General features: G+C 41.5%; 1 protein-coding gene across 1 annotated transcript in view; it reads left to right on the forward strand.

Annotated features, from left to right (window-relative positions):
- Positions 1 to 12,603, forward strand: part of KCNQ1 (potassium voltage-gated channel subfamily Q member 1) — a 417,925-nt gene that overhangs the window by 395,960 nt on the left and 9,362 nt on the right. The window lies entirely within an intron of this gene.

Raw genomic sequence — 12,603 nt, forward strand, 5'->3', positions numbered from 1 at the left:
CTTACACATTTTGGCCTATAATCACAAGGTTCAAACCTAACAATACTGTCCATCTCTCTCTAAAAATAAGTGGCAGTGACAACTGTCTAATTTTCATTTCGTTCTATGCCTTGGGCTACAAATTGTCAAACACTTATTTTCATCTTCAGCTTCAAGTATTGTGACTTTGTTAGTTACCATTATGGAAGCAGAAGCCTAAGTTCAGAGTCTATTTCCCACGGATACCAGGGACGGAACTGTTCTAGTTGTAACAGAGCTTGCATTTTCTCTGAATATGGCAAACTCTTTCATGACAGTGTCATATTGTTTTTAAAACCTGAAAATTGTCTTTACTCCATAATAAGGTCAATGATTATCTTCTGTGGCACTCCTTTATACAGTATATCATTTCCCATCTCAACAGAGTAGGACAAATATTGGCATCTTTGCTGGAAGGAAAGGAAAAAGTGGGATTTTGCTTTCGACATGTTTTGCAAACAAGTGGGAAACTATTGAACACTCATCCTTGTCAGCCATCATTAAGGAGACAAAAATGTTCCGCATAAAGGCAACAGTGGTTTCAGGTTCCATTCCTGGAGAGCCAACATGAGAGCTATTTCTGGGTGGCGGCATGTGTTTGTTTGCTCCCAGAGTATTGTATACATTATCTGAAAAAGTCTTACAGTTATTTCTAGGATTACCTTCAGGTATTAAATTACCTTTAGGTGGAAACTGGCATGCATACGGTGTTGCTTCTTCCCATGCCATTCAGAAATATAAGAATCCCATGTTTGCACAGAAGTGCCCCACACCAGAACATGGTTCTGCACCAGTGGAGAGGACAGAAAAGAACTTTACTTGAGTGAAAGTCCACTCGCTTAAATTTAACAATTCATGAGTTGCAACCAGAATTGAAAGAGGTTTTACACACAGTTGCCAGCACATTTAGGCAGTGCAGCCACTTGCCATGTTAGTTGGGGAGTATGGGAGTTGTCATCTAAACCAGCTGTCTAAACTCTAGTCTCTAATTGCAACGGAAGACATGAGCTATGCTGAAGAAGAGTCACTGGATGATATGAGGTTCTGCCTGCCAAATTAGATTTGTGTTACTTCATGCATGCATGCAAAGCAATTGGTAGAAGCTCCAGTGTGTAACTGGTGAACAGCCATGTGTAACCCAAAGTCTGGAATTGGCATTTAAGAATCAACATTAATTATGTCATGTCAAATTCAGCTGAAGAGAATGCACCCCGAAGTCACATGTTGACTAATATTATGAACACAACTCATACTGTGTCTTGTAAAATGGGGCCCAGGCCAATTCAGACATGTAAATAAACCATTTCTTTCTTTCTTTCTTTCTTTCTTTCTTTCTTTCTTTCTTTCTTTCTTTCTTTCTTTCTTTCTTTCTTTCTTTCTTTCTTTCTTTCTTAGCATATTAGGTAAACATTCTTCACTTACTCTTTAAAAGCAACACTGTTGCTGGAGAATAGTGAAATGTGAAATATAACATAGGCAGTGCTGAACGAACACGACGTGATACATGGCATGTTTGCTTTAAAAGATGGGAACAATCTCAAATCTGGTTTGAATTTAAAAAATGTATGTGCAAGACACAGAGGGGAAGGGGGGGGGGTTAGGGGAGCCATTGTCTTAGTCAGCCTCTAATAAAATAACTTTCAGAAGAGAGAAAATGTCTGCCTTGTAACAGCATAGCTGTTAAATACATCAGACCAAAAAAAAAAAGTATTTATAGCACTCAAGACCTGCAAGAGTTTTATCTCAGTCTTTGAGCCTTTTTTTTTAAATTAAAATCTTGGCATCTTCAGCACATACTATGATGAACCAGAACCAGAAGAGCTACTCAACGGTGAAATTATCAGCAGGCACAGGCAGGGGGTTATTAGTCATAGTCTTAGTATCACACTGGAATGAGAGCCAAAGATTCAAAAAGCATAGCAGTCCACTTTTGGAAAGAAACCAAGGGGTGTGTGAGTGTGTCTGTTCATTCAGCGAGGGAGAGTTTTTAGAGGTTCTTTTATTCCTGCTGACATTCTGCTTTTTTAACCCCCGGTATTCCACCGCACAAAGTTCATAATAGGAAACAAGAGTTCAGAATACAATGGCATTTAATTAAAAAAAAATCTTACAGCAAACAGAAACAAGTGGTGGCGGCTGTTCAATAGCTTCAGACTCATCCTGTTTTTTAAAAAGAGGTAAGGATGGAATAGAGAAGCATTTCTTTCACATAGCTGCCTATTTCAAAAAAATCACATTACTCTACTGTGGCAACAGCTGTTGGAATTTAGTATTCCCCCCAAAATAAAAGTGCTATTTTTTCGTTATAATAATTATGTACTATAAAGTTGATCCTAACTTACATGCCACACTTTCCAGGGCTTTCTAGGTATAAAGATATCAGAAGCAGCTTATAGTTCCCTTTCTACTGGGGGCATTCTGGGACTGTGCAGTTTGCCCAAGACCACACAGGCTGGATCTTTCCCTGGGAAGTGGAGTAGAGAACCCAAACTTCCAACCTTTGGGCTAGCCCAACTCTCTGGATTGTCCAGCCAACTCATTCTGTCCTTAGCAGAGAGAATTTTGGCATCAGACACTGAGAACAGAGAGAGCTATATGACAGAAAGGTGTGATCTGGTAATCTGAGTACATGTCTGAGATCATGGCTTCTCAATCAAGAATGATTACCTGTGTGCTGATAAGCTCGGGAAAGATGAATTCCATTTCTCTTTGTATATTCAGACATGAATGTAAGTACAAAATGTCAGTATTTAGCCATACCTCCTTGGATGTATGATGTTTATCACCCTTTCTTTTAGATCCCATGCCTGTAGCTTTTTAAAAAGTTCACATCTCTGTTTGCAAAACATACTCTTATTTAAAGTTTTCTGAATATGAAATGTAGAATATTTGTGATATAGATAAGCCGTAGAGTGAGCTCCAAATACGTCCTGTTTCCTTTTCCCCTATAAATCTCCTTTTCCTAGAAAGCAATATACATTCTGGTTTATACTTTATTTACGTACATTGTTTTTCTCTCATGCATAATCACAACAAGAGTAGTGATATTCTTTTTCAAGTCTTTCATGATAAAAAGTGATAGAGTTGTATGCATACTTTAAGGTCTGTGCTGGTACTGCTAACAGTCAGCAGCTAGACATCAAAGATCAAGTCTGGTATACAGATACATCGGGTTGCTGAACTAAGGCTTGTTAAAGTGGATCCTTAATTTCTGTTGGCGTACAACCATGACAGCAGTGGTGACTGAAGTAATGGCAAAATGTATTTGGGCATGGAAGGATAGAACCTTGGACCCTACAAAAGAGAGGCAGGAGTAGGGGCATGGATGTTGGTGTTTTCACATATGTGTATTCGCTGCCGTCTTATGTGACATAGCGACTGTTAAGAGCAGTATAAGAGGCACTTGTTCTTGTGTTACTCTCCTTTGAGCACACTTAATTAATCTTTTTAGTATAAATACTTTAGTTGAAAGTGTTAAAGCATAATCTCTGGCATATGTTTGTGTGTGTTCCATTAACCTAGCTGTATCTAAAAAACCATGTTCAGCCCACAAACTATAGCTGTTAGATAGTGTTTGCCTGAGAATTCCCATATGTTTTTGGTAATGCTTGATTTATCTCCAACAAGATTCAGCCACTAGCTGTAATTACTTGAGGACTCTCTGAAACAAGACATTAATTCTTTAAATGCTGTGTTGTTTTGCACATTGCCCTGTTGTATAAAAGTGAGTTACATGGTTTGGGAAGGAAAAAAACAAGGAGTGTTTTAGAATATCTCCCTTACCTGCAACTCAAATAAAGTATAGTTGCCTCCTCAACATCTTGTTCTCATAGCAAATAGAACTTATGAAAGAATTTGTGGCCTCAGAGTAGGCACGGATGGGAGGACTATCTCCAGACTTTGCAGCTACATAGATAATCTTCAGCTGATAGATGGAAACTTTATGGTATGTTTATACATGTGGGTTCCACATTTGCACATGTATGTTTAGGGCAAAAAGTTTGAAACTTTACTGAACATGACTAATATATTAGCATTTTTCTAACCCTTTTATAGCGTGTAATTAGGTATAAGCCTTTTGTTTTTGTTTTGATTGCAAATCCCAGAATTCTCTGTTCTGCAGGTCCCACCAGGCAGAGAGACCGAAAGAGATTTACAGACAACTTAAGTGTGGCTCACCTGAGAGAAATCCCTAAGCTGTAAAGCATGCATTTGGTATAACTTAGCTTCCTGTTGAAAAAGAAAGCTGTTCCTTGCCCCCATGTCCTTTAGTTTCCCATGGGACTTCATTCAGTAAGCATGAATATAGCAATGCTAACAGCTTCTAATTCACATTAGCCAATTTTTCTGTTTGCACATTTAAGTTCATGTCAAATCATCCAAAGGTTTTACTGTTTTTTACATCCTACAGCAGTGTTTCCTTTTCCCCTTATATTTTCACCCACTCTTCTTTATTTTTGTTTCTTGGTTGTCCTTTGTCTAATTCCATAAAGTTCTGTTCAACAGTGGCTTTCTGGTCCATTCTTGCCAGGTAGTTGATTCAATGAACCAGAAGACAGTTTTAAATGAGAGAGGATGTTGTAGACAACTTTTAAGCCTAAGCCCAGTTTTCTGATTGCAGTTTGACCGTATGACTCATTGGGTGAAATCCTATTCCTTAGTGTAGTAAGTCGCAACTAGAGTTGGCCCATTGAATCAGTGGGGATTTGCAAAAGTTCCTTTGAATGAATGGGCCTACTCAAGTTGTGACTTTATTCTAAGTAACACAATGCCATCCGTTACATTAGGGGGGGGAAGGCTCCTAATACACTAATGCTCATGAATGCTTACGTGTACCATCCATTATAGAAACTGCTATGTAACTCGAGGCAAAATTTGTTTTAATAAGTGAATAAGATTGATTGATTCGTTGCACAAAAACACTTTTTCAATCTAGAGTCACTTTCTTCCAAAACACTGCAGAATGCCACAGGAAAAAAAAATGAAAAGAAAATAATGAATATTACAGCTCTAACTAATCTGGTTGCATAAATGTTGCAGGCCCCTTTTTCATGACACATGCATCTGCCAAGAATCTGCTCTCTTTAGCATTTTATATGAAAGAAGGGAATCAGTTTGAATTATTTTTATATTTTACTACCATGGTTTGCTGTTTTTACTAAATCGCTCAGAGCTGTCCAGAGGAGTTGACATTACAGTGGAGTCAGCACTTTTTTTGGTCCTGCCTGCCTTGCTTTTATTACACTCCTGGCATTGTAGATAATTTTCTAATCAAGTAAATGCGTTTGAAAGTCTGATTCATAGAAAAACATAGGGTAGATTGAATGTAAAGTACACTAACTAGAATTTACTCTAGTTGTAGAAAAATACCACTGTTTCGGTATCTGTTATTTTTTGCCACGGCAGCCTAACACACTTCTGGACTTAATGTACAATATGGGATCGGACACTTTTGTTCATTCAGCTGCATTGTGAGACAAATGAAGGAATATGTGATGCACAAACAAATGGCATGAGAAGGATTAGCCTATTGTGGCAGACAAGAGAGAACATCTTGTAACATCTTAAAGAAGAACCCAGTTAACCTGCCATGAGCTTTCATAGGCAAGAGGTTCCATCCTCAGGATCTGATGCAACTAACAAAACAGGCCCCTGCCTACTCAATCTTACACCACAGTATAGTTGTTAATTTGTTAGCAAAATCTTGTAGATCAGTTAGCAAAGCACCAGGTTAGGATCAGTTCTTCTTTATGTCCTCTGTGAATAACACCCTGGGTGATCCATGTCTGGGCGGAGCCTCATCGGAAAGTTGAGCTTCTGCGGTAGCAAAAAAACACATTAGAATAAGGCCCCTCCCCCCTCATATAAGTACCTTGGTGCCAAGACTCCCCTCAGTTTCTTTCAACTGCTGCATTGAGAGCCTCATAGTGTCTGCTTCTGTGAGTAAAAGAGAAAAAGAGTTTATTCTTGATTCTTCTTGTTATTGATCTTTTTTCTTTTAAACTTTAGTTCAAATTCATTATCATCAGAGATCCTTTCCTTTTTGCATCGCTTGGCCTCCAGCCGCAGGACACCCCCCATCATCGTTCTTCTCCTCAAATTATTTTTCTCCTATTCATGGCCCATTTGGGGCCATTTAAACACTACATGGTTTGTGATAACAAAATATCACATTCCAACGGCCACGCCAAGTGTCTTTTTTGCTTGGGAGACGCACACTAGACGTCCTCCTGCCAGCACTGCAAGAACTTCAAGCGCTGAGTCCTCCGTTCTTGCGTATCCAGATTAAAACTCCATCTTTGGGAACAATCCCTTCAACCAACCAAAATGGCCCAACCTCCTTGTAAGGCCACCTCAGAAACCAAAGCAATGGAGAAGGCTCTTTCTGAAGTCTCAAAACAACGTCCATCGACTACACCATCCTACTCCAGCGCTCCATTCACTTCATCTAAAACTTCAAAAATCCATAAATCGAAGCGCTTGATAACAAAATCCTCGATATCAATGCGCTCCACTAAACATCAAAAGCTTCTTCGGTCCTGGAACCTTCTCCACCTAAAAGATCTGAACAGCATAAATCTAAAGCGGCAGTCATCTCTCAGCAGCCTCAACAAACCATCAAATCAATCTCACCCTCTTCAACCCGCTCACAGACCCTCCTCACTCTTTTAAGGGTCACCCCAGAACTCACCTCCCAACTTCAGTGGTGGAGTTTTCCTCCCAACCTATCTGTTGGGCAGCCATTCTGACAATCACGACCACAAATACAGGTCACCACCGATGACAGCCTCACAGGCTGGGGAGCTCCCTGCAAATCTCTCCAAATCTACACCAAGTGGTCTTCCAGAGAGAAATTGCTTCACATCATTGAATTAGAATTGTTGGTGCTTATAAAAGCTTGCAGAACTTTCAGAAATCTCCTTGCTGGCAAAATGGTACAAATTGCCACCAACAACACCACAGTAATGTATTATATTCTGAAACAAGGTGGAACCCACTCTCCAAGTCTTCTCTATTTAGTGGTCGACCTTTGGGAGTGGTAGCTAGCACATCATATCTGTCTCACACCTTTACACATTGCCGGCCATGACAACTACTTGGCTGATCTACTCAGCCACACAAACTCTCAAGCTCATGAATGGGAGTTAGACCAATCAGTTTTTCTTCACCTATGCAAACGATGGGGCAAACCAACTCTCAACCTCTTCGCCTCCCATGTGAATCAGAAGTGCAAACAATAATGCTCCAGTGCTGATATCGGCAAACATTCCCAAGGAGATGCTGATGGCCCAAGACCCTTGCTTACCTTTTTCCACTGTTCTCGCTTCTCCACAAGGTCGTAGTTCACCTAGAACAGACCTGGGCAAAATGCGGCCCTCCAGATGTTACTGAACTGCAACTCCCAGCAATCCTCACGCTAGGATTGCTGGGAGTTGCAGTTCAGCAACATCTGGAGGGTTGCATTTTGCCCAGGTCTGGCCTAGAACAAGACAAACCGAGTACCATCATTATAGCCCCTTTGTGGCCATGGTTGCCAGTCCTTCACAATCTCTCATCTGACATTCACCATCTCTTTCGCCTGCCCCACCTCCTCATGCAGAACAACGCCCATCACTTGCTACTGTCCTATGTTTTTTGCTTCATCTCAAGTCTGGCAGCCTTTCCCTCTCTTTCTTGAGAGTTTACCTCTTTGCCATAGTTTCTTATCAGCCCCCTAATTCTCTGGCAGCTGATTTCTTCAAACATCCAGCATTGAAACATTTTCTTAAAGGTCTATATCATATCTACCCAGATACCCACCTGCTCTCCCCACAATGGTCACTAACACTGGTACTGCAACAACTTACTAAAGCTCCTTTCGAACCTTTAGCTTCAACTGATTTATGGCTACTTACCTTTAAAACGGTTTTCCTCATCACCATCACCTCAGCTTGACGAGCTAGTAAGCTAGCAGCCTTACATCATGAGTATCCTTATTTACAGTTTTTTTCTAAACAAAGTCAAATTATCCATGGGTATCTCAGTTCCATCTCTCTCAGCCTATTATCCTTCCTTCCTTCTTCCCATCACTATCCACAACTGAAGAAAGTATCCTCCGTACTTTAGACAGGTGAGCCCTTGCCTTTTACGTCCAACGCACCCAACCTTTCAGGTGTTCACCTCGACTTTTCAGAAGTCACCAACCACCTACTAAAGATTGCCAGGTAACATCTCAAACCATATCTAGATGGGTCACTTCAACCATGCACCTTGCATATCAACTGGCATGCAAACCAGTCCTGAAGGTGATTTGCCCCCCACTCCACCAGAACAGTGCCGACCTCTACGGCATTCCTACATGGCGTACCTCTTCCGGACGTCTGCACCTCTGCCACCTGGGCACAGCCATCCACTTTCATCCACCATTATAGACTTGATCTCCGGCAGAAGTCGATGTGGCCCTTGGATGTGCTGTTCTAGCCTCTACCTTGGCATGACACCCTGCCTCCGGGTAAGACAGCTTTTTAGTCACCCAGGTTGTGATTCAGAGAGGCCATGAAGAAGAAAGACAAGTTACCCACCTGTAATTGTAGTTCTTTGCATGGACCTCTGCGATTCCCACATCCCACCTGCCCTCCCCACTGTCACACCATTCTGCTTAATGTTGCGGCGGTTGACACAACTGAAAGGGGGAGCCTTGGTGCCAAGGTACTTATATGAGGGGGGAGGGGCCTTATTCTAATGTGTTTTTTGCTACTACAGAAGCTCTAGAACTTTCCAATGAGGCTCTGCGCAGGCACAGATGACCCAGGGTGTGAATCACAGAAGTCCACTCAAAGAACTACAATTACAGATGGGTAACCTGTTGTTCTTGACATACTCAGATAGAGCTTAGAAAGATTCTTCCTACTTCCAACTCTGGGATGCTGCTGCAAGTCAATGTATACAGTATCCAAGTAGACAGACCAAAATCCTGACTTCCTATGGACCAATGTGTCACGTTCCCAGGCGAAGTCCGATAAACCAGTCCAGGGTCAAGAATACCAAGAATGTAAAGCCAATGTCCATAATTCAACTCACAGAAGGAAGTCCAGTGTCAAAGTCCAGAGTCCGATACAGCATAGTCCAGGGTCAGAGTCCGAAGTCCAATACCAGTGTAGTCCAAGGGCAGAGTCCAGAGTTCAGGGTCAGGAGCACAGTACAAGAAGCGTGGATGCAAGCCAAGGTTTTGACTCTTTGCTTCCACAGAATTTCTGGCTTCACTGGAAAGCTTTCTATCCTGTTAATACTCAGGACTAGATGCACGTAGGTTTCTGTGGACAGCCTTTGAGCGACCCTCTGATCTTCTGGTCCTAAGTCTTTCCCAAAACCTGGCCTGAAGCTTGTCTGCTGTGGAAGGAGAATCTGGAGGCGGTTCAGGTGTTTCTAGTCTCTCAGTATTCTCTTCAGCCACAGTTAACCCTTCTGGGTCCAGGTCTTCGGATGCACTCATGACACTATGCTCCGTGTTGGTAAGAAACCATGGGATGTCATTCTTTGCTGTATCATAAGGCCAGACTCCAAATTATACCCAGTCATGTGAACCTTATTTTCTGTCAATTTCCTTTTTCAAGTGCAAACAACTTCTGACCTGCAAGCTTCCACAGAGGAATGTTGATGCTAGTGATGATTATTTATTTTTGTGCTGTTTCTATATCTTAAAACTGCCAATGCAACAGATCACATATACTAGCTGTTGCACCCCAATTATGGAATGTCTTCTCCTTGGAAGCCCACTGGGACCAAAACTACCTCTGTTTCAGCACCAGGTGAAAACCTGATTGATCCTCGAAGCAAGTGGTAATTTAAAAAAGTATATGGTTTGATCTTGAATCCTTTGATTTGTTGGGTGGAGAGGTTATCTTAGTTGTTTAATTGACATGTTTAAAACCTTTAATTGAATATTCAAATTGTGGCAATAGACATCCTATAGTCTTTTTCTCCACGTTAGGAGCTCTCCTAGGTACAGAATCTCTGTCTCATCTACAGTAATAAGACCCTCAGATATCACGAAAAAGCAATGTAAGAATAGTCTGTCAAAATAATGTGGAGAAGGATTAGGAAACTCTTCCTTTCCCTACATTTTTCTGCGCAGAATCCTAGTTTGGGGCATATGTTTCTGACTCTGAAAAAGACTAGAAGGTACATAGTTAGGCAGCCCTGTAACTTCATGTCCTACTGTCCTTCCCCTAAAAGTGGTAGCCTGAAAGGCTGATTTCAGAATTGCTGATTTTTAAAAGATAAATACAGAGAAGATATATGTATGGCTACATGAAGTATATAGTCTGGTCTGAACATATTTACAAATAAGGCCAATTCATACCACACGTATTTTTAACAGTAGTGAAATATATAGGCAGCCTCTTCATAGCAATGAACTGCACAGAACTAACCCTAAAGGTGATGATCCAGTGAGACATTAAACACATTGAGAAGATGGCAATCTCAACATTCGTAGAAGGTTTGTAGGCAGGTGCTGGAAAGCAACCGTGGGCAGAGTTACAATGACAAGCGTCTACAGTAGTCACAGAGGTGGCCAATGAAAGCCTGTTTGACTCAGCCTGGAAATGCATCCTTTTTGCAAGTGTCATTTCACAGAGTTTTCTGCTGTGCCCCAGAGTCTTATTTGTAGTTAATGGTTATTCTTTCTGAAGGACAAGTGTAATATATTCTTTGTTAGATTTCTTGTAATTTTTTTCACCCAGTAGGCAAGCACTTTGTACAATACAAACAATCATCTGCGTTTTGTGCCACTAGTAGTTTATACTGCACCGTCTGTGATATATTTTGGTAACAGTCCTCTCACTAATTCTCTTGGAGTTTGTGGTTTGAGGATTGCAGCCTTTGTCTTGTATTTGCGGTGGGAGTGGGGGGGGGAGGCCCAGCTGCAATGCATCCTCCAGCACCTCGTATTTTTGTGGTCTCTGTATCTGCTTCCCAGCGAGTGTCCAAATCATTTGACAAAAACAGTATTCTCTTTCGGTTAAGAAATATTTGAGCCGCTCTTGAAATTCTCCAGGTTTGTTGACATTCTGCTCTGACTTATTATCTTTTACTGTCCTCAATGATGTTTGGACGATAACCAGACATGGGTAGATTGATTCTTATGAAGCAGGATTACTAGCTGCTTCAGCACCTCTCCTAGGTTTTGCAGTGGGGAGAGGTGGGGCAGTGCCTGTTTCCAGACTGAGGCCTGTAATCTAAGCCCATGGTCAGCAATTAATTTTTAGGGGGAGGGCTGGTTTTTCACTCAGCACTAACTGAATGGCCAGCTACACTTTCTTCCCCACAGATTGCCTCTTCTATAGGATGTGATACAAAGGGGCCTTGAACCCCTTTCCTTCCATGTGAATAGCAGCAGAAGCATTCACAGAAACAGCTATACTGTTGACACAGGAGGGAAAGAGTTAGAGGTCCATAATGGGGGCGGGTCGGTGGGCTTCATTCCACCCACGCAGGTGTTGCTGGACATGTTAAGAAGGCATGGGGGTTTGGGTCTTTGCATATTTGAAAAACCCTTTGGCTGTGTTTTCGCTTATTCATTTATGTGGAAGAATAAAAGGATGTGACATTTTGGTCATTCCTGCTCTTCAGACTGAGTCCTTTTGTCATCAAAGGGTTCTGGCAGCACTTGGGAAAGTTACTTTTTTTGGATTACAACCCACAGAGCCCTCAAACCTGTACTGTATAGCCGCTGAAGTGGCTATAGTCTGAAAGGGTTAATAATTTTACTTCTCTAGTTTTGTTCTGTGTCTAATAGGTGTCATTATTTGGGTCTTTTATTTTCCTCAGCATTGCCATTCAGCAAACTCAAATCATTTTTTAAAATATCTGATTGTGGTCACCTAGGTTTCCTGTGATTAAACAGAAACTAAATCCAGGGCATGGGAAGACAAGATGCCCGTGCACTTTATGGGCTACAGCACCCATTTTGAGACAAAGGGTGTCTTTTGCTATGTGAGTGGTCAAGGAATTAGCAGGGCTTTTATACTGCCCTCTCCTCTCAAAATGCCAGCCGGCACCACTAAAGTGGAATAGAGAGGTAGAATCTCTCATGCCAAGTAAATCCTGGTACAGATTATTCTCCCATGCTCTCTTATCCTTTAAGAACAAAGGAAGGCAACAGGGGCTAAACGTACCCTCCATTCTCCTATTCAGTTCCTGAGGTTCCACAAATCCCTTGTTGCTGGGATCATGAAAACTTCAGCCTTCCCAACAATCTCTCTCTCTCTCTCCATTTCCCAATTACCAGCATTTGTCTTGGCATTGTTTGTGGATCATAGCTGAAGAGGTCAGTTCCCCACTCCATGCCAGCTGGTGTGCTCCCGGCAGCGTGGAGCTTCGCATTTTTAAAAGATGCACACCTTCAAATAGAATGAAGCAGCAAATCTAATAAAACTGGGTATAAATCTATCAATACACCCTAGCATTTTAAAAACTCATTCTTTAATGTATTTCCTATTTTACTGTAAGGTTAAAAGGTTTAGCAGATCATTGTTTCTTTCCTTTTCTGCCATGTTCTCTCCTCCCCCTTTCAATTCTGCACCTTTTATTCTAGGCACTCAA

This window comes from Pogona vitticeps, chromosome 1 (genome assembly GCF_051106095.1).
Source record: "Pogona vitticeps strain Pit_001003342236 chromosome 1, PviZW2.1, whole genome shotgun sequence".
Classification (NCBI taxonomy): Eukaryota; Metazoa; Chordata; class Lepidosauria; order Squamata; family Agamidae; genus Pogona; species Pogona vitticeps.